Here is a 19,349-nt window from a genome sequence, read left to right as displayed (position 1 = left end):
TCTTGCGATGAGTGCACCTATATATTTGTTTTGTCACAGTGTGGTTATCCTGATGAAGGGGAAACTCTCCCCGAAACGTTGATCGTATAATGCAGTGTCTTCACTAAAGTTTTTTTTATCATACAAGTCGCCGCTGTGCGATGCTTTTGTACTTGTGCGGTGGGGACGGGCCTGACATGCGGGGCGGACTAGCCCTGTGCTGGGCGTCCCCCCGCATGTCAGTGTGGATGATCGTAGCAGCTACGATCAGGTCTGAATCACCCCCAAGATACATGAAAAAGAGAGGAAACAGAAACATAAGGATAGATGTAATAGGGTGCGATTTCGGAAAACGTGCGATTTTTACAGCAAATTCGCACATTTTCCAAAGATCGCAAATGTAATAGCTTGCGATTTTTTTTAAAATCTCAAGATTTGAACATACACCAAAAATCGCAAGAGAAAAATCGCGTCCAGATGTTTTCCCTTTGAAAACAATGAAAATCGCAAATGTAATAGGATGCGATTTTTTCACTTGCACACAAAACCTTACCAAAAATCGCCAGAATAATAGACCAGGTTTAGACTGGCGGTTTTTGGTGAAGCATGCACAGATCAATGAGATCCGTGCATGCTTCTGTATGGAACAGTAAAGAATGTGTTAAAATATATTTAAAAAAAAATGACATGCAGGTCACCCCCAAAAGCATCACCAGCTTCGTGCTCTTGGACCGGTCCTGGTTCGCGGAGGTGCTGTGGTTGGGGGAGTGGCGGGTGTGGGGGAGACGCGGATGGGGGAGGGTGTTCGGACGTGCTATTGTTGGGGGAAGGCCGGATGCGCGTGCGTGGATAGGGGAGGGGGTCGGGAGGTGCTGTGGGTTGGGGAGGTTCAAGTGGGGGGCCGTGAATGGGGGAGGGGGTCCGAAGGCGCAGCGGCTGGGGGAGGGGCGGGGCTGCTGCCGATGGGGGAGGAGTATATAAAAGATGCACCAACATTTACATTACAGCATGTTAGGGTCTGGTGGCAGGAATAGTTTTGCCCTCATACAGGAGCAATGCACTCTAGTCACATAGCTGTATTACAGCAGGGCTTACACATATGCACTTGAGCTGTATATACACTATACTGTATATATAGGTGTTAGGGAGGGGTGGCATGCACTAAATTCATGGTTAGCCCCCCACCACCACCACCACCACACACGTGATGATGTCACCGCAGCACTTATCCCCGAAGAGGTGCGGGGAGAGGTAAGAGGGCAGCGATCCGATCAGTAGGCGGGAGCCTCCTCCAGTGGGTGACCGCTCCCTGCATCCCTCCTCCGGTGTGCTGCTGCCGGGGTCCTTGGCTGCTCCCGTTATGCTGAGCCCGGCCTGACTGAGCTGGGCCTGGCTGCGTATCCCCCCTACTGGCCGGCCCCCAGGAGGCCAAAGCGGAGGTGTGTGCTCCGCTCCCCCAGCGCCGCCTCCAGCCGCCACCGGTTGCCCACCGTGGATGTACAGGTACCTGGCCACGGGGGAGGAGACAATCACTACTCTGGGTGCCCCTGAGGGGCCCCCGGCACGTGAGGAACGGGATATCTAAACCTGAGTATGCCTGTGTCCAACAGTCCGAGGGCGGGCTGTTGCTTTGCCTTCCACCCATTCTCAGCACACACCCGTCCCGGTTACCTTGCATCCACCGAGTGCTGTGGCGTCAGTCTCCAGCATGCGGCGGGTCTGTGGCTGGTCACTTCCTATAGGTTAGCGTGCAGGTACATGGTGTGCCCACGGTGCTGGCGGATCCCTGCTGTCAGTGTGCCCGGTGCCACCTCCTGGGTTACCTGTAGTGGCGGCGGGCGTGTGTGCCCGGCTGCATGGCGCACACTGGGTATGCATGGCACATAGGGGGCACAGCAGCCGGCCGTGGTACGCAGCCCTCCCTCACAGCGCTGTGACTCCGCCCAGCGTTAGACACACAGGCACAGAGTCACAGATCTGGGCTAATATATAGGAGATTTATCTATACACATAAATATGTATATCTCTCCTTCCTCCCCCACACACCACAGTCTGTGTCTCCTTCTTTCCTTCCTCCCACCCAACCCACAGTCTGTTTCTCCCTAATGACTCCATGCTGCATTCCCAGCTTCCTCATCCCAGCCCTGTATCCCCTCACCAATCCACTCTTACCCCGCGGAGAGACTTACCTTTGTTGCACTCCCCAGTATCCAGACCCTCACACCGCACAGCAGATACCATGCTCCCCTCACAGCCCACTAGAAGAGCTGCCACCATATCCCATAACTGCCTGCGACAGGGCCGGACTAGGAAGAGTGGGTGCAAAACTGCACCGTACAGTTACTGTGTGTGGGAGGCTCCTGTCACTCTGAGGTCATTTCGCCCTATTTGGACAAGATGGCTCACATCCCTGCCGGGCACTAAGTGGAGTATCCTTGGGGCCCCTCTAATCCTTAGGGTCCAGTACAGGTGTCCCCTTTGACCCCCCTGTCGCCGGCCCTGCCCTGCGGCCAAAGCATCACTCCCCCAAACTAGTCACCTCTTAAATCAAGGGGTCCCCTCCTCCAGGCAACCAAGGGCCAGGGGTGAAGCCAAAGGCTGTCCCCCCATCTCTGGGCGGTGGATGAGGGGCTGATAGCCAAAATTGTGTAAAAATAAAGAATATTGTCCTTTGTTGTGGAACTACAAGTCCCAGCAAGCCTCTCCCGCTTGGTGCCATAAAGACTATGATGGCAGATATGTCATCCCAGCTCAGTAATAATCAGAAGACAAAACAGCTGGAGCAGGCTGTCGCAGACCTAGCTGCAAAGGCAGATGATAAACAACCTCCCCTCCCTAGTTCAGGGCCACATAAACGTGGGCTGCCTGATTTACTCTCAGAATCTGAGGAAGAGGTACAGGAGGAGGGGGAGGAATTAGATCCTACTACGGATGATTCAACTTCTGCACAGGGTATTGAGCCCTTCATACTGGGTATCAGGGATGTGTTAAAAATCCCTTTAGAAGACACTGCAGCACCGCAGTCGTTTTTCTCAGTGTCACTTTCCCTGATTCTCCGGAACTAGATGACATATTTAAGCAAGCCTGGAAAAATCCTGATAAAAAATATCAGGTGACAAAAAGGTTTTTGCACACTTTCCCATTTGCCCCAGAAGGTAGGAAAAATTTGGAAGAACCCCCAGCCGTGGACGTATCAGTCTCCCACCTATCTAAAAAGGTCAGTGGCAAACGCAGGATTTGCATGGGGGGGTTTCCAGAACTGGGTGGAGCCAATCAAGGGGATGGGGACTGAGGTGACCCAGTATATGCTGGGTCCGTAAAAATAGTGTCTGTGTATGTGTGTGTATGTATGTATATATATATATAGAAAAAAGTGGGGGATAGGGGTACCGGCGACCTGTGTTGTTTAAAGAGTACTTACTAAAAAATACAAATTTATGAGCCAAAAATTATATATATAAAAATAAACCAGTTTTAATAAGGTATAAAAGCTAATAGATAAAATGTACAACAATATAAGAGATCTATAGTGCAAATAAAAGCATATAAAATCTCAATACAAGGTAGGAGATCCGACTTAACTTAAAAATAGGCAGGGGTTCAGTGCAGGGAAGCCAACGCGTTTCGTCACATCTGACTTCTTAAAAGGGTAGGGACAGAATGATTTCTCAAGCCTATTTTTACCCCTACATACTAGCTAAGGGGTTGTGACATCACACTTGGTCAGCTGATTCAATCTAGAAATCTCACATAAAAATATACATGGTAGTGAATTCAATACATGACAGCAGTCAGTGAGTATCATTAAGGGCATATTTACATCTAAAACGGGTGGTTTTTAAGTCCCAAAGTTATTTAAATAACGTGTGGGAAGGTGTAGAACAGTAAATTGCGGCACTTCCGCCACACTTCCGGTGAGGGAGGTTGCGGGTCACGTGACTTCGGGCACTTCCGCCCCACTTCCTGTGCGCGTCTGCGGCGAATCCCGGTCTCTGTGTCTGTGCCAGCATGGGCTCTTGTGTTTCCTCAGTCTAAGTTCGGGGTTTGTTTCCACGGCGGCCATTTCTTTGTGGGGAAAGTCCATAGGGCTCATAGGAATTGCGGTGGCCATTTTGATGAGTTTAGGAGACCCATATTCCTTGCACTTAATAGTATCCATGGCAACGTTTCCATGCAAAATAAATATAAACAATTGGTAGTAAACTTTATATTGGAGTTTCTTATCATAAAACAAACAGTTGCCAATATCATAATAACCCATAGGCTGATATACAAGAGCTGTATTAGTTATGTACTTAAATGCAATTTTATACGTACAATGCAGTGATCTATTTAAAACTCTAACAGGGATCTCTCAGGTGAATCGAAGGTGAAGTGGGTGTGCCTATACCACATATGTATACTGCAATTAACACAGCTGTGTTTAACAAGCATTTTATAATGTATAATTTCAGCACACAATGTAAACAAATACATACAAAGAAAATAGATTATGTGCCAGAATAAGATAATTTAAATAGTATATTAGTCAATTCCCTAAAAACCAATTAGCTTAAAAAGTTCAGAGATCATTAATCTATTTCTAAAAGACTTTTTAGCCGTGAAGATACTAAGTGATAATCGATCGCCCACCGGTTGGCTTGACGTCCTCTTGTCACTCCTTACAGTACCTGATCTTCCCACGTAGTCCCCCTCCCTGGTACTGATCAGGCCCGATACACTGCTTAGCTTCCAAGATCGGACGAGATTGGGCGTGCCAGTGTGGTTTGACTGTACACATGTATGAGACATCGTAACACCGGGGACCCGATCGCTTAATAACACTCGAGATCAAGTTGGCTTATTAATTTATTCATTAAGGTGCAACATTGTGTTTGCTACATACATGGGCGACTCAAATTCAAGAGGGTCTTGGGGGAGATATGCCCCTGGTTAGGTGACCCTCATAAGACACATCCAAGACACTGCACGCGTCCTGTTTAATTCTCTCAAAGAAATTGGCGCTCTTAATGCTAGGACTACTGCCATGGCAGTGTCAGCGGATGCAGATTGCAAGCGCAGTGTGGAGTCTCTTCCCTTCTCAGGGGAGTGGCTCTTTGGGGTTGAGTTGGATATGTAGAGTTCTAAGGTTACTGCGGGGAAATCCACGTTTCTCCCCTCTGGGGCCCTGTCGTCTAGATGTTCCTACCAGAGGCCATCTACCCAGTCCTTTCAGACTGCCAGATTTAGGTCTAGTGCCAGAGGTGCCTCCAATGGAACGAGAGGCACCAGAGGTAAGACAAGAAAACCAGCAGCTGCAGGTTCTCAGGAACAGAGCACCAGTTCAGCTTCCACCAAGGCCTTAGCATAACGGTGCCCACCCACCCAGAGGGGATCTCGAGGTGGGAGCTCGACTGCGTCACTTCAGCCGCATCTGGGAAAGCTCCTGCCAGGATGCCTTGGTAAAGGACCTCATTTCTCAGGGCTACAAGCTGGAGTTCAACAACGCTCCTCCCCAACGATTTTTCAAATCAAGCTTACCAGTTTTGGAGGATACACAAGTTACGTTGCAACAGGCCATCCTAAAGTTGGTCCAGTCCCAAGTCATTGTTCCAACAACAGGGAAAGGGTTACTACTCCAACCTGTTTGTGGTACCGAAACCGGACGGTTCGGTGAGGCCCATTCTGAATCTAAAATCCTTGAACCCTTACTTAAAGGTTTTCAAGTTCAAGATGGAATCCTTGCAAGCATTGATTGTGGGTCTGGAAGAATGGGAGTTCATGGTCTCTATGGATATAGAGGACGCCTACCTGCATATCCTGATTTGGCCACCTCACCAGGCTTACCTGCAGTTTGCCCTGCTGAACGATCACTACCAGTTCCAGGCGTTACCCTTCGGCCTGTCCACAGCTACAAGGGTTTTCACGGAGGTGATGGCGGAGATGACGTACCGGGTCCAGGGGGTGAATATTGTCCCTTACCTGGATGATCTCTTGATATAAGCGAGATCCAGGGAGCTTTTAAAGCTCCATATAGACCACACTATTCAGCTTCTGTCACACCATGGGTGGATCCTCAATTTACAGAAGTCCTACCTTTAGCCTACTCAGCATCTCCTAGAAATTACCGGCTGGTCTACCTGTTTCCCCCGATTCCATTGCTCCCAAGGGTGCTAAAGCGAATAAGGAATCAAAGAGTCCAGGCAATTCTGATTGCCCCGGATTGGCCTCAGAGGGGAGGGTACGCGGATCTTCTGGACATGTCCATCAAACACCCTTGGCCTCTGCCAATGAGAAGAGATATTCTTCAACAAGGACCGTTCGTCTACCCGGACTTACGGCGACTTTGTTTGACGGCATGGAGGTTGAGCGGAACATCCTAGCTCACAAAAGCCTTTCCAAAAAGGTTATTGCTACCATGGTTCAGGCCAGGAAGCCTGTGATGTCAAGACACTAACATCATATCTGGAGACGATATGTCCCTTGGTGCGAGGAATGCACGTATCCACCTGCAGAGTTTCACTTGAGATGTTTCTTACGTTTCCTGCAGGCTGGTGTGGATAAGGGCTTACATCTGTGTTCTATAAAAGTCCAGATTTCAGCTCTCTCTATTTTCTTTCAGAAGAAATTGGCAGTGTTGCCTGAAGTTCAGACCTTCTTGCAAGGGGTACTTCACATACAACCTCCTTTTGTGCCGCCCACGGCACCCTGGGATTTGAATGTAATGTTGGATTTTCTACAGTCCTCCTGGTTTGAACCTTTGATGACGGTAGAAGACAAGTACCTCACGTGGAAGACGGTGATGTTACTAGCCCTGGCTTCTACTAGACGTGTTTCAGAGTTCGGGTCCGATCGTGTAGAAGTCCCTACTTGGTCTTTTACGAGTACAGAGCACAGCTCAGGACTAACCAGTAGTTCCTGCTGAAGGTTGTCTCTGCGTTCCACTTGAATCAACCAATTGTTGTCCTGTCAAGTTCTTGCACTTCTGCTCCTCCGGAGTCGTTGGATGCTGTGCGAGCCTTGAAGATTTATATCAAAAGGACTGCTCTGATAAGATAGACGGATTCCTTGTTTGTGCTCTATGATGCGCAGATAATGGGTTGCCCTGCTTCTAAGCAGTCCATTGCTCGTTGGCTTAGGTTGACTATACATCAAGCCTATGTGTCAGCAGACTTACCTGTTCCACAGTCTCTGAAGGCCCACTCTACAAGATCAGTGGGGTCTTCCTGGTCGGCTGCTCATGGAGTCTCGGCCTTGCAAGCTGAGCTGCTACCTGGTTGGATAAGAACACCTTTGTGAAGTTCTACAGGTTTGATACCCTGGCCAAAGAGGATACCCAGTTTGGGCAGGCGGTGCTGCAGACGTCTCCGCACTTTCCCGCCCGTTCTGGAAGCTTTAGGACATCCTCATTGTATTAAGTGAACCCCAGTATCCCTTATGGACTACGAGAAAAGGATTTACCGGTAGGTATCAAAATCCTATCTTCTTACCCAACATGCTACCAGAACTCTTAGCCACTCTCCAGTTACCACCATCCTTGACTACTGTGACCTTCTGCTATCCTGCACCCCAAGGCCCATCTATCCAAGCTTCCATCCATCTTAAATCCCTCAGAAAACTAATCTCCTTCTCACATCTCCATATCTTCTCCACCATTCTGCAAATCCTTACACTGGCTCCTTGTGTCCTACTGGATCCAAATCAAGTCCTGTCTGTATTATCTTCAGGTTATGGTATCTCCCCTCCTCCTCCGTCACTGTCCCTCAGATAATGACTGTGGTTTGTATTGTCCAATGGTTATGGTATTTCTCCTCCTCCTAAGATTCTGCGCCTAGTTCCTGTTCCCCTTAGATAAGTGGCCTCACTCTCTCTTCCTTACATTATGCTTTTTGCCCCCCCATCCTACAGGATTTCTCCTGCTATAAAGTTCCCAGCACCTGTCCTCCCTCCGATAATAGCTAGGTACCTTACCTATTCACAGCATAGCACCTATTCTACTCAGAGATGGTCCTTGTGCCTGACTCTGTGTCTGGGTGGCCCAGTGGTGGGTTGGGGGACAACATAGGGAAGGGATACTTGGGCAGTCTGCTACTTCCATTTAGGGAGTATTGACTCTGCTCATCTCATGAGCTGCAGAATGCTTCTTTAGGATCTTTTGTCATAAAGTAGTTGCATCTGCAACTTTATGCTAATTCTAGCTAATGCTTCCCTAGTGTATAAGAGTGCATCTGAGTGCAAGGACTGAAATCAGGGGTGGATTGACCATAGGGCTCACCAGGAAGATTCCTGGTAGGCCGACGTGTCTGTGAGGCCTGTTTTGTGTGTTGTCATGTGGCCCCACCCCCAACATGACAGGAAGCCCACTGCACTCATTACACTGCATTGTCCCCATTCATTCTGTTATTCCATCTCTGCAGTACAGCAACTCTGCCATTCAGTGATGCTGCCATGGTTACAGGGTATGTGTTACCTCATGTGCTGCCCATGTCGGGCCACTTCTACAAAATTTTACAGGGCCAGTTTTAGTTCCTAGTCAGCCCCTGGTATCAGACACTGGCAGTGGAATGTCGACAGGGGGGGCGAGCACAACAAGCCCCTTGTAAACTCGGTGGCGTCCTGCTGTTGCCACGGGTTCTATTCCCACTCTATGGGTATCGTGGACAGCCACGAGTGGGAAGATAAGCTGAAGGCTGCATAAGCCTGAGGCCATATAAGAGATCAACGTTTTTGTGATTGGTTGTTTAAATGACTAAGCAGTTGCTAGGCAGATCAGTTTTCCCTGTTGGTTTTTTCCTATTGGATTAGAAGGTTGTGCATCAAGATTAATAGGAGGGTCTTAGGATAGTATATAGGTGGGGGCCATTTTCCTAGACTTCCTCTTGCCATTCATTGTATGGCCCAGGAAGGTTGAGTATATCAATACTAGTATTGTTTTACTATTTAATTTTTCTGGTCCTATATACCCCTTTGCTCCCTGCTTGTGGTCAAGTTTAGGCTGTGGTTGCTATTGTTGGTTCCGCTGTCTCTCCCTCCCTACGGTCATGCCGCGTCCGCGACGTTCTGCCCCCCCCGCCGCCTCGTGGAGGCTGGGGGCACCCCCCGCTCCCGTTCCCCTAGTGCTGTGCCCCGGGGACTGTTTCCTGCTGCTGCGGACGGGCGGCGGGGGCGGGCAGTGACGACCCGCTTCCCGGCCAGCGGGCGCTCTGCACGTGGCGCCGGGACGCGCGGCCCGGCCGGGCCGCGGTCGCCGGCGCCCCCAGCAGCCCAGTCTTCGGCGCCGCCTCCAGCACACGGCGCGCTGATCAGCGCCGGGCCTCCCCTGCCTTCCCCGCGAGCGGCTCTCGGCGGCAGCTCGGGCGCCCACGTGGTGCCGGGCGGCCGCGGCCGGGCTGCAAGCGGTGAGGGGGGGGCCGGTGCGCAGGTGGGGGTTATGAGACTGGGACAGCGGGGAGAGGTCCCCGCTGTACCCAGAACGCTGCAGGACCCAATTGTTCCCCTATCAGTCGTGGGGCCTATAGCGCCCAGGTATTTAATTGGGGATGGGGGGTCGTCTAACCCTGGTGTGGCTGGGGCGGGGGACGTAGCAGTGACTGCTGCTGCGCCCGCCCCGGCTTCGGTGACGGGACAAGATTTCACGGATGTGAACCCGGCACCGGGGGCCTGCTTTATGGGCCCCTGGTCGTCAGGCGCACCGCCGCCCGTGGCGGCATCCTCATTCGTCGGGTTTCAAACCCCCCCCCAAGTACTGCCGGGGGCATGGCAGTTAGCGGCGTCTTACCATACACCCGGCTCTGCTCCTTCTTTCACAGCTCAGCAAGGCTTCACGGGGAGCCAGTCCTTCCCCGGGGGTTTTCCGTGGCCTCTGGCGCCGGCGTTCTCCTTAGCGGCCAGCATGCCCTCCATGGGCTTCACGGTGGCGTCCGGTCCACAATTTTCCCCGCACATAGCCGGCGCGGGCGCCGGCGTACAGACCACATGGTCGGTCGGCGGCCCCCGAGTCACGGTGCCCCTCCCTGCCTTTGCGGGCTTGCAATCGGGGCAGTCACTGGTCGGTGGGAGTAGCGCAGGGTTGGCCACCCCTCCCGGCACCCCCTCAGTTCCTTCCGATGTCATCCGGATGGGCGGGGGCGAGTGGCTACACGCCGCATACTGCATGGCGGCCTTCTTACCCCGAGGGTTTCGGTGCCGGGGGCGGGGCTGCCTGCACGCAATCAGTCGGGTACGCCTCGGTTGAGGGTCCCCCCCTGCAGCTTCCCGCCGGCCCGTCGCCGCGGAACGGCTGGGCGGGGCCTCCTCCCCCGCAGGTTCAACCCATTGTTAATGATGTTTTGGTCTCCTCTGCGCCTGTTGTCCCCTCTGTTTCTCCCTTACAGGTTCCGGCTAGTTCCGGGGCTACGCCCGGCAGGAGGCGAGAGTCGCGGACGGCCGCGACGTCGACGGGGGAGGTGCGGCCACCAGCGGACGACGCGGTTCCGGGTACTTCTAACACCGGTGAGCTGACCCTTCCTTTACACATTTCAACCTGTAGTTCCTCATCCTCTAGCAGTGTTTCGTCCGGTTCTCCGCGGCGCCCGCGTAAATTGGCTAGACTCATTGCGCGGCGTATATGGCAAAGGAAGCACATAAGGCGGCCGCGCCTGCGCCGGTGGTCCCCCTTGACCCCCCCCCGTTATGGGGAGATGGTACATTGCGCCAACACTGCAGTTACACGGGGGGTTCGTAAGCGCATGCGAGAAAAAATCCGGAAGGGAAAGTACGTAGACATATTCACCCTTACGGAGGAAATGCGACAGGGTTTTGACGCAGCCAAGAAGCCGGGTGGTATTGGGGAAAATGCGTTTCGCAATTTTCACCAGTGGTTGCGTGGTTTTTTGGTTTTCACGGCTTGCTACACGGAATCGCGTCCCTCAGAGTATGCCAACTTAGTTAAATATTTGTTTTTGGTACACGACATGTACTTAAAATCCAAGGGTTCCGCTTGGCGGGATTACGACGAGAAGTTCCGTCGCAATCAGGATGGTAACCCCATCCTGCCCGCGGGTTTTAAGGATGTCGAGGTGTGGTTGGAGGTCACGCAGCAGGTCAAGCCCACCCAGGACGTCACGATCAAGAAGCCCGGGGCGGCCGGGGCTGCGGGGTCCCGCTTGTTAGGGAAAGGCAAGTGCTTTGCCTATAATGACGGCAAATGCGCCAAAGGAGCGAGTTGTCGTTTTCGCCACTCATGTAAGCTGTGCGGGGCGAGTCACCCGGCCAAGGATTGCACCTCGGCGGCAAGCGGTAAGCCCGCCACTTCCGCCGAGGCCGGGGGAGTTGGCAAGTAAGGCCTTCTCCCCGATTCTAGTTCCCGAATTGCAGCGCTGGCTTAGCTTGTACCCCGATGAAGCGGCGGCGTCGTTCCTCTTGGAGGGTTTTCGGCACGGTTTTCGTTCACCCATTTCGGATTCGGTGCATGTGGTGGCGCGCCAGAATTTGAGATCGGCTCGCGAATTCCCGCAGGAGGTCCAGCGGAAAGTGGATGGGGAGATTGGCCTGGGGCGCATGGCTGGGCCCTACGCCTTTCCCCCGCTGCTCTCCTTGTGCATTTCCCCAGTAGGGGTGGTGCCCAAGAAGGCCGCGGGCAAGTTTCGCTTAATACAGCACTTGTCACACCCTCCGGGTGCGTCGGTCAACGACGCTATTCCGGAGGCAAAGTGCAGGGTACGTTATCAGTCTTTTGATAACGCGCTGCGCTTGGTGCAGGATTGTGGTCCGGGGGGTCTGTTGGCATAATTGGACGTGGAGTCGGCCTTTCGCCTACTCCCGCTGCACCCAGATTCCTTGCGGTTTCTTGGTTTCAAACTAGGGGGAGAATTTTACGTGGATCGGTATCTCCCCATGGGTTGTTCTGTCTCCTGTGCCTACTTTGAGTGTTTTAGCACATTTTTGCACTGGTGCGTCCAGACCGCCTCCGGCCAACCGGGGGTGGCTCACTACCTGGACGACTTTCTCTTTGTGGGGCCGGGGGACAGTTCGGTCTGTGGGGACATTCTGTCGGTGGCCAGGGCATTATTCAGCGCTTTAGGGGTGCCGGTCGCGCAAGACAAGTGCGAGGGCCCTTGCACTTGTCTTAGCTATTTAGGTATCGAAATTGACACGGTGGGGGGTTGCTGTCGCCTGCCCGAGGATAAAGTGCGTAAGCTGTTGGGTTTAATTACTGACTGTTTAGGCAAACGCAGGGTTCGGCTTAAGCAAGTGCAGTCCTTGCTGGGCTCTCTCAATTTTGCGTGCCGGATTATCCCCATGGGTAGGATTTTCTGTCGCAAACTCGAGCGGGCCACGGCGGGGACGGTCCGGCGGAATCACACCGTGTACCTTTCCCGCGAGATCAGAGATGATTTGCGGATCTGGGTCTCTTTCCTGGTGTCCTTCAACAAGGAAGTTTTGTGGCCCGCGCCTTGTTGTTCCAGTAAGCAGCTGCAATTGTTCACGGATGCCTCAGGCAGTCGAGGGTTTGGCGCGTTTTTTGCGGGCGCATGGTGCGCTTCGGCTTGGCCGGCCTCTTGGGTAACGCGTGGGTTTACCAAGAACCTTCTTTTGCTAGAATTGTTCCCGATCATAGTGGCGCTTGAATTATGGGCCGGCCAGTTCGCAAATAAGGACATCTTGTTTCTTTGCGACAACTTGGGGGTGGTACATGCGATTAATAATCAGCGTTCCTCCTCGCCGCAGGCGCTGAGGCTGCTACGGCATCTAGTGTTGGTTTGCTTGCAACGCAATATTAATTTCAGGGCCCGCCACGTTCCTGGAGTTGACAATGGAATTGCGGATGCATTGTCCCGGTTCCAGTTTGACAAATTCAGGACGTTGGTTCCGGAAGCGGCGGCAGAGGGGTTACAGTGCCCACCTTCTGTCTGGCAGATGGTCGAGTCGGGTTAACCGCTTTAGCCAGGTGTGCTCTGGCTCCCTCCACTCTACGAGCGTATGATGCAGCCTGGCGGGATTGGTCGGTCTTTCAGAGTAGGTACGGGGTAGCAGGTGAGTCCTCGGCCGACGCCCTGTTGACCTTTGTTTGGGAACATTACCAAAGCGGTAGGTCAAAAGCGGCCATGGCAACTGCCCTTGCGGGCATTTCTTTTCACTCGCGGCTCCACGGGATGACGGACCCCACGGGGTCGTTTGTCCTTTCCAGAGCGCTGAAAGGTTGGGCCAGGTTGCGCCCGGCGCCTGCGGACTCACGTAGGCCCATAACGTTGCAGCTTCTAACGAATTTACTGCGGGTGCTGCCTCAAATTGCGTCCTCGGAATTCGAGGTCGCGTTGTTTAGCTGTGCGTATGCCCTGGCCTTTTTTGGGGCTTTCCGGGTGAGCGAGTTGGTGGCATGCAGCAAGGCGTCTCGGGAGTCGGGTTTGCTTTACGAAAATGTGCGCTTGCAGGAGGGCCTGTTGCTCTGTAGGATTGTGCGATCCAAGACAGATCAAACAGGTCGGGGGCGCTGGTTGTCCTTGGAGGCTCAGGAGGAATCGGGTGTTTGCCCGCTAAGGTTGACGCAAGAGTATGTGCGGTTGAGGCCTCCGGGGGGCACCCAGCTGCTGGTGCACGCGCAGGTTGACCCTCTGACAAAGTTTCAATTTGCTTCTGTGTTCAAGAAATGTTTAGCGGCGTTGGGCTTGCACGAGGCGGACTTCGGTACCCATTCCTTTCGGATTGGGGCGGCTACCCATGCGGCGGCTACAGGTTCATCACCTGCGGCTATTAGGGAGCTGGGCCGTTGGAAGTCGGCCTCCTATAAGTCCTATGTCCGTTTAGATAAGTTATAGGTGCGCCTGTTGCGCTAACCCAAAAACGTGTTTACTCGTCGGTTTTTGAACGCTTACCGTTCAGGAATCGAGGGTGTGAAGTGAATTTTTCTAATTTTTCCTCCGAGGGGGCCTAATTTCAATTGGCTGTTCTATCAAGGTCCACGGGAGGTTTTTTGATTTTTCTCCTTCACTTGGGTTCAATTTTGTTACATTGTGCTTTATGTATGGATTATGTTCATGATCTGATGTTAGGATATTTTCTTTTGCAGCTGTCATCAATTTTGGGGACCAAGTATGGCTGGTTGGTCATTCCTATATTTTTTGGGCGGCAAAGCATCCCATGGCATCTAGGGCGACTGAGGTTTTTGGGTCCAGGCAATTGAGATGGTTAGGTGTGCGAGGTATGTTATGGGGTGATTTGTTGCGGGTCCTTTTTTCTCGGGAGCGCCGCTGGGGTCGCCCTAGTTGTATCGTCATTCATTTGGGTGGTAATGATCTAGGTCGAGTTAAGGGCATAGATTTGATTCTGTCCGTTAAGGCGGATTTGGTGGCGATCCGGTGTCACTGGCCAGGAGTCTGCATTGTTTGGTCGGAGATGGTGCCCCGATTCCATTGGCGTGGTGCGGTGCGTTTCTTGGCGCTGGAGAAAGCACGCAAAAAGGTGAATTCGGCGGTGTCTCTTTTTGTTAAGGCCATAGGTGGAGTGGCGATCAGGCATCCTCTACTGGTGCTAAGGAACAGGCAGTTTTACAAGGACGATGGGGTTCATTTTTCTCCGGAGGGAGTGCAGTTTTTCCTGGAGGATATTTTTGGTCTTTTTCGGTAGGGCTATTTAGTTTTCTTAGTTGGTGCGGATGGCGGTGGCGGTTTGGTAAACCTTGGTGGCGGGAAGTCGCTGCCAACCAGCTGTCACACAGGCATAAGTGGTCATTGTGGGGCTCCCTCTTTAGAAGGACGGCAGGTGTGTCCTTTTCTTGCGGTTGGACATTTAGACGTTCCCCTGCGGGAACCGAACGTTTGCCAGAGAAAGAGGAGTAAGGCCAGCACAATGCGGGTTATGCGGGAAGGAGGCGGGGTATGTGTACTCCCCTCCTTGGTTTGGTGGTTTTCATCTAGGTGACTGGTGCTGGTGTTTGGCAGCGACTTTCTGTTTGCCATCCTCCAAACTAAATTTAAATCTATATTCAAAATCAATTCTAATTCGATCACAATTATAGTTTAAAGAGTTGGTCAGCGATTAATAAACATCGTCTGACCTTTAACTCCAGCTACTGTGTCCGTGTCTTTATTTCAGTGTGTGGTGTGGTTTAATTTAGTGATAAGCTAGCTTAAAGAAAAGGTTTATGTAATCACAATAAAGTTATGAGCGCCTTATAGTTCCTGTTGGTCGGCATGCCGACCACCGGGATTGTGCGGGGGTGGGATGTAGGAGGAGGTATTGTGACCGGCGTTCTCCTGACCGCCGGTCACATAACTACATCCCATTGTATGAGGCTCAGAATCGGGGTATAATAGGCCCACACCGTTCACAATACACCCATTTAGTATACTTCCCTTTTCGAACAGAGTCCATTGTCGACGCTTCACAAGTCACTGAGAAAATGGAGCTGCTGCCACTTTCCAGGAAATTTGCACATGCGCAGTACAGAAATCACTGGCAACATGGTGTAGACGCCATGTTCCTGGAGACCCAGAGTCTACTTGCAACTTTGCCACAGAGACAGGAGGGGGCCTACACAGAGGATACACACTGACCCCTTCCTCTCTTAACCATCCCCTGCAGCAAGGGGACGATTAAGCAATGAGACATCACACAGGCGCATAAACCTTCAGTGATGTCATTATTGCCACGTGATTTTACAGGTTCCATGATGATGAGTCCATAAAATGGCTGCCTCCATTATCTGTACAACAGGCAACATATACAAAAACAAAGACACTTCCCAAGATTACACTGAGTTTATTCTTTAGGAAAAAAATAAAAGTACTTTTGTTTAAAAGGTGACTCTAGAGATTTTTTATCATCAAGTAAAGATATCAAGAGCTGAGCTGGCCAAAGTTTCCCATATCTTCGTAGAAATATTCAGGCTCCTAATACATACCTTCAACCCATATTCTGCACTTCTTCCCCATTGCATTAATACTTATTGATATTTTAAGATCTTCATAGCTGAACCAAATTATTACCCTCTGTCAGAAAAGATCAAATAGCAAGTAGGCTACAAGCGTCATTCTCAAAGTGGGTGAGCTCTCTTCTGAAGACAGTGAGAAATTTAGAGAACATGCTGTTTATATGGCTCTTTTTACATTCCTCTCAATAATTTATTATCCATTAATGTCTTTGTTCCAGCGTACTTATTCTCAGCGGGAAAAGTCGAGTAGTATCTCAATGTTGGTATAAAGTACAGATGCTGGAAACAGATCCAGTAATGCAGTAGTTTGTCCATTGAACAATTTTATAAAATGCACAAGTTTTTATGAGGGAATTACGGTTTCTATGAAACATAATACTAAGTTATTGAGAAACACAGGCACATGCCCTGATTCAGCTTCTTAAAATGCATCCGTATAGATAATTCTGTTTTAGCTACTGTAGTAAAGGGACCTGGCATATACCTGGCCACCGCAGTCTGACACATCCCACCACCCTCTGTGTAAGCTGGTCTGTCCCGTCCTACTCTCTATACTGCCCTGCCCCCTGCTCTGCCCCATCCCACCACCCTCTGTGTAAGCTGGTCTGCCCCGTTCTACGCTCTACTCTCTATACTGCCCTGCCCCCTGCTCTGCCCCATCCCACCCCCCTCTGTGTAAGCTGGTCTGCCCCGTTCTACGCTCTATTCTCTATACTGCCCTGCCCCCTGCTCTGCCCCATCCCACCACCCTCTGTGTAAGCTGGTCTGTCCCGTTCTACTCTCTACACTACCCTGCCCCCTGCTCTGCCCCATCCCACCACCCTCTGTGTAAACTGTTCTGTTCCATTCTACTCTCTATACTGCCCTGCCCCCTGCTCTGCCCCATCCCACCATCCTCTGTGTAAACTGTTCTGTTCCATTCTACTCTCTATACTGCCCTGCCCCCTGCTATGCCCCATCCCACCACCCTCTGTGTAAGCTGGTCTGCCCCGTTCTACTTTCTACTCTCTATACTGCCCTGCCCCCTGCTCTGCCCCATCCCACCACCCTCTGTGTAAGCTGGTCTGTCCCGTCCTACTCTCTATACTGCCCTGCCCCCTGCTCTGCCCCATCCCACCACCCTCTGTGTAAGCTGGTCTGTCCCGTTCTACTTTCTACTCTCTATACTGCCCTGCCCCCTACTCTGCCCCATCCCACCACCCTCTGTGTAAGCTGGTCTGCCCCGTTCTACGCTCTACTCTCTATACTGCCCTGCCCCCTGCTCTGCCCCATCCCACCCCCCTCTGTGTAAGCTGGTCTGCCCCGTTCTACGCTCTACTCTCTATACTGCCCTGCCCCCTGCTCTGCCCCATCCCACCACCCTCTGTGTAAACTGTTCTGTTCCATTCTACTCTCTATACTGCCCTGCTCTGCCCCATCCTACCACCCTCTGTGTAAGCTGGTCTGTCCCGCTCTACTCTACGCTTTTTAGTGCCCTGCCCCCTGCTCTGCCCCATCCCACCACCCTCTGTGTAAGCTGGTCTGTCCCGTTCTACTCTCTACACTACCCTGCCCCCTGCTCTGCCCTATCCCACCACCCTCTGTGTAAGCTGGTCTGCCCCGTTCTACTTTCTACTCTCTATACTGCCCTGCCCCCTGCTCTGCCCCATCCCACCACCCTCTGTGTAAGCTGGTCTGTCCCGTCCTACTCTCTATACTGCCCTGCCCCCTGCTCTGCCCCATCCCACCACCCTCTGTGTAAGCTGGTCTGTCCCGTCCTACTCTCTATACTGCCCTGCCCCCTGCTCTGCCCCATCCCACCACCCTCTGTGTAAGCTGGTCTGCCCCGTTCTACGCTCTACTCTCTATACTGCCCTGCCCCCTGCTCTGCCCCATCCCACCACCCTCTGTGTAAGCTGGTCTGTCCCGTTCTACTCTCTACACTACCCTGCCCCCTGCTCTGCCCCATCCCACCACCCTCTGTGTAAGCTGGTCTGTCCCGTTCTACTCTCTACACTACCCTGCCCCCTGCTCTGCCCCATCCCACCACCCTCTGTGTAAGCTGGTCTGTCCTGTTCTACTTTACTCTCTATACTGCCCTGCCCGCTACTCTGCCCCATCCCACCACCCTCTTTGCAAACTGGTCTGCCCAGTTCTACTCTCTATACTGCCCTGCTGCCTCTCTGTCCTGCTCAGCCCCCACTTTCTCCTGCTCCGCCCCCTGCTGTCCCCTCCCCAATGTCCCGCTTCGTCACCTTCCTCCTGCAGCTATACTTACCTTATTCTATCACAGCAGATCCTCTCCGGCTAGGGCATGTACTGTCTCCCAAGCATTGGTAGCCATTGGAGGGGCAGCACGCACCCTAGCTTTCACTGTACATGGGACAGACTGCTACATATGACCTAATTAACAGCTTTTTCTTTTTTTTTTTCTAATAGTAAAGTTTGCTGGAGTCTCATTTATGTCTTAAATAAAGAGTATACATATTCTGTATCTTGGGCACATCCCTCTGGGGCCATTGCAGGACAGCATGGGCCGAAACTTTACCTAAGATACTACTACCCGGCGAACAGTGGCCAGTTGGAGGGAAGTATCATTGAGGCAACAGAATGGTTGTGGATGGAACGGCATTAAACCACAGCTGGCAAATGAGAACATGGTACCAGCAGAACGATAGCACCTAGCAATGGAAAAGAAAAGGTATTTATGTGTGTAGAGAAGAAATGAAGTCAGTTGTGTGTGTGACTCAGTACAAGTAACAAAACAACGAGCAGAGAGGGAGAAGACACACTGGGGAAGGAAAGCTGCAAAAAAGGAGAAAAAATAAGTGCCATCTCAGCACTCACAGACAGTTCCCTGGCTGCGGGTTATTAGATACCCCAGTCCCCTACAGAAGCATGGATTGGTATATAATAAAAATTAAACAAACCACTGAAGACTAAACAAGTTCCTGCTGGAGCTATTTAGTAATAGGATGACAAAGGAGAACCCAATTCTAGGACTGGAGGCCCTACCCAATGCACGTGGCTGTGACTTTGGTAGGAAGAAACTAATGGTCCACATAGCAATTCTGTGCCTCCGTATGATCTGTACCGGTCCGGAGGTGGGAGGTGATGGAGCATTCTAGGTCTCACTTCTGTAGCCAGTAGGAGTGGAATGAAAGAGACATCATCCAGCTGCATGCTGGAGATCGTATGCATATACCCTGGATTGTATTGAGGAGAACTAACTGTCCCTGCTCTCATGGCCGCAACTAGGGGGGGGGCTAGGGGGGCATGTGACCTGGGCGCCGGATAGGAGGGGGCGCCGCAACGGTCACTTTGATCCACCTAACACCCCCTCCGAGTCCCGATGCGCACAGGTCCCTTAGAGCCGTCGGAGCTGCACAAGGCAGTCCAGACTCTACTAGCTGCCGCCTACTGTGATGAAACTGAAAATAAACTACAGCTCCCAGAAGCCCTTGCTGCGGGAGCTGTAGTTTACTTTCAGTTACTTCTATCT

The 19,349-nt window shown here is 51.9% G+C and overlaps 1 pseudogene; it reads right to left on the bottom strand.

Annotated features, from left to right (window-relative positions):
- Window positions 1–4,637: 4,637 nt before the first annotated feature.
- On the bottom strand, window positions 4,638–4,757 carry LOC134964826 (5S ribosomal RNA; annotated as a pseudogene).
- Window positions 4,758–19,349: the final 14,592 nt, after the last annotated feature.

The sequence above is a fragment of the Pseudophryne corroboree genome, chromosome 9, assembly GCF_028390025.1.
Source record: "Pseudophryne corroboree isolate aPseCor3 chromosome 9, aPseCor3.hap2, whole genome shotgun sequence".
Taxonomy (NCBI): domain Eukaryota; kingdom Metazoa; phylum Chordata; class Amphibia; order Anura; family Myobatrachidae; genus Pseudophryne; species Pseudophryne corroboree.
This window is presented reverse-complemented; position numbering and strand designations above follow the sequence as displayed.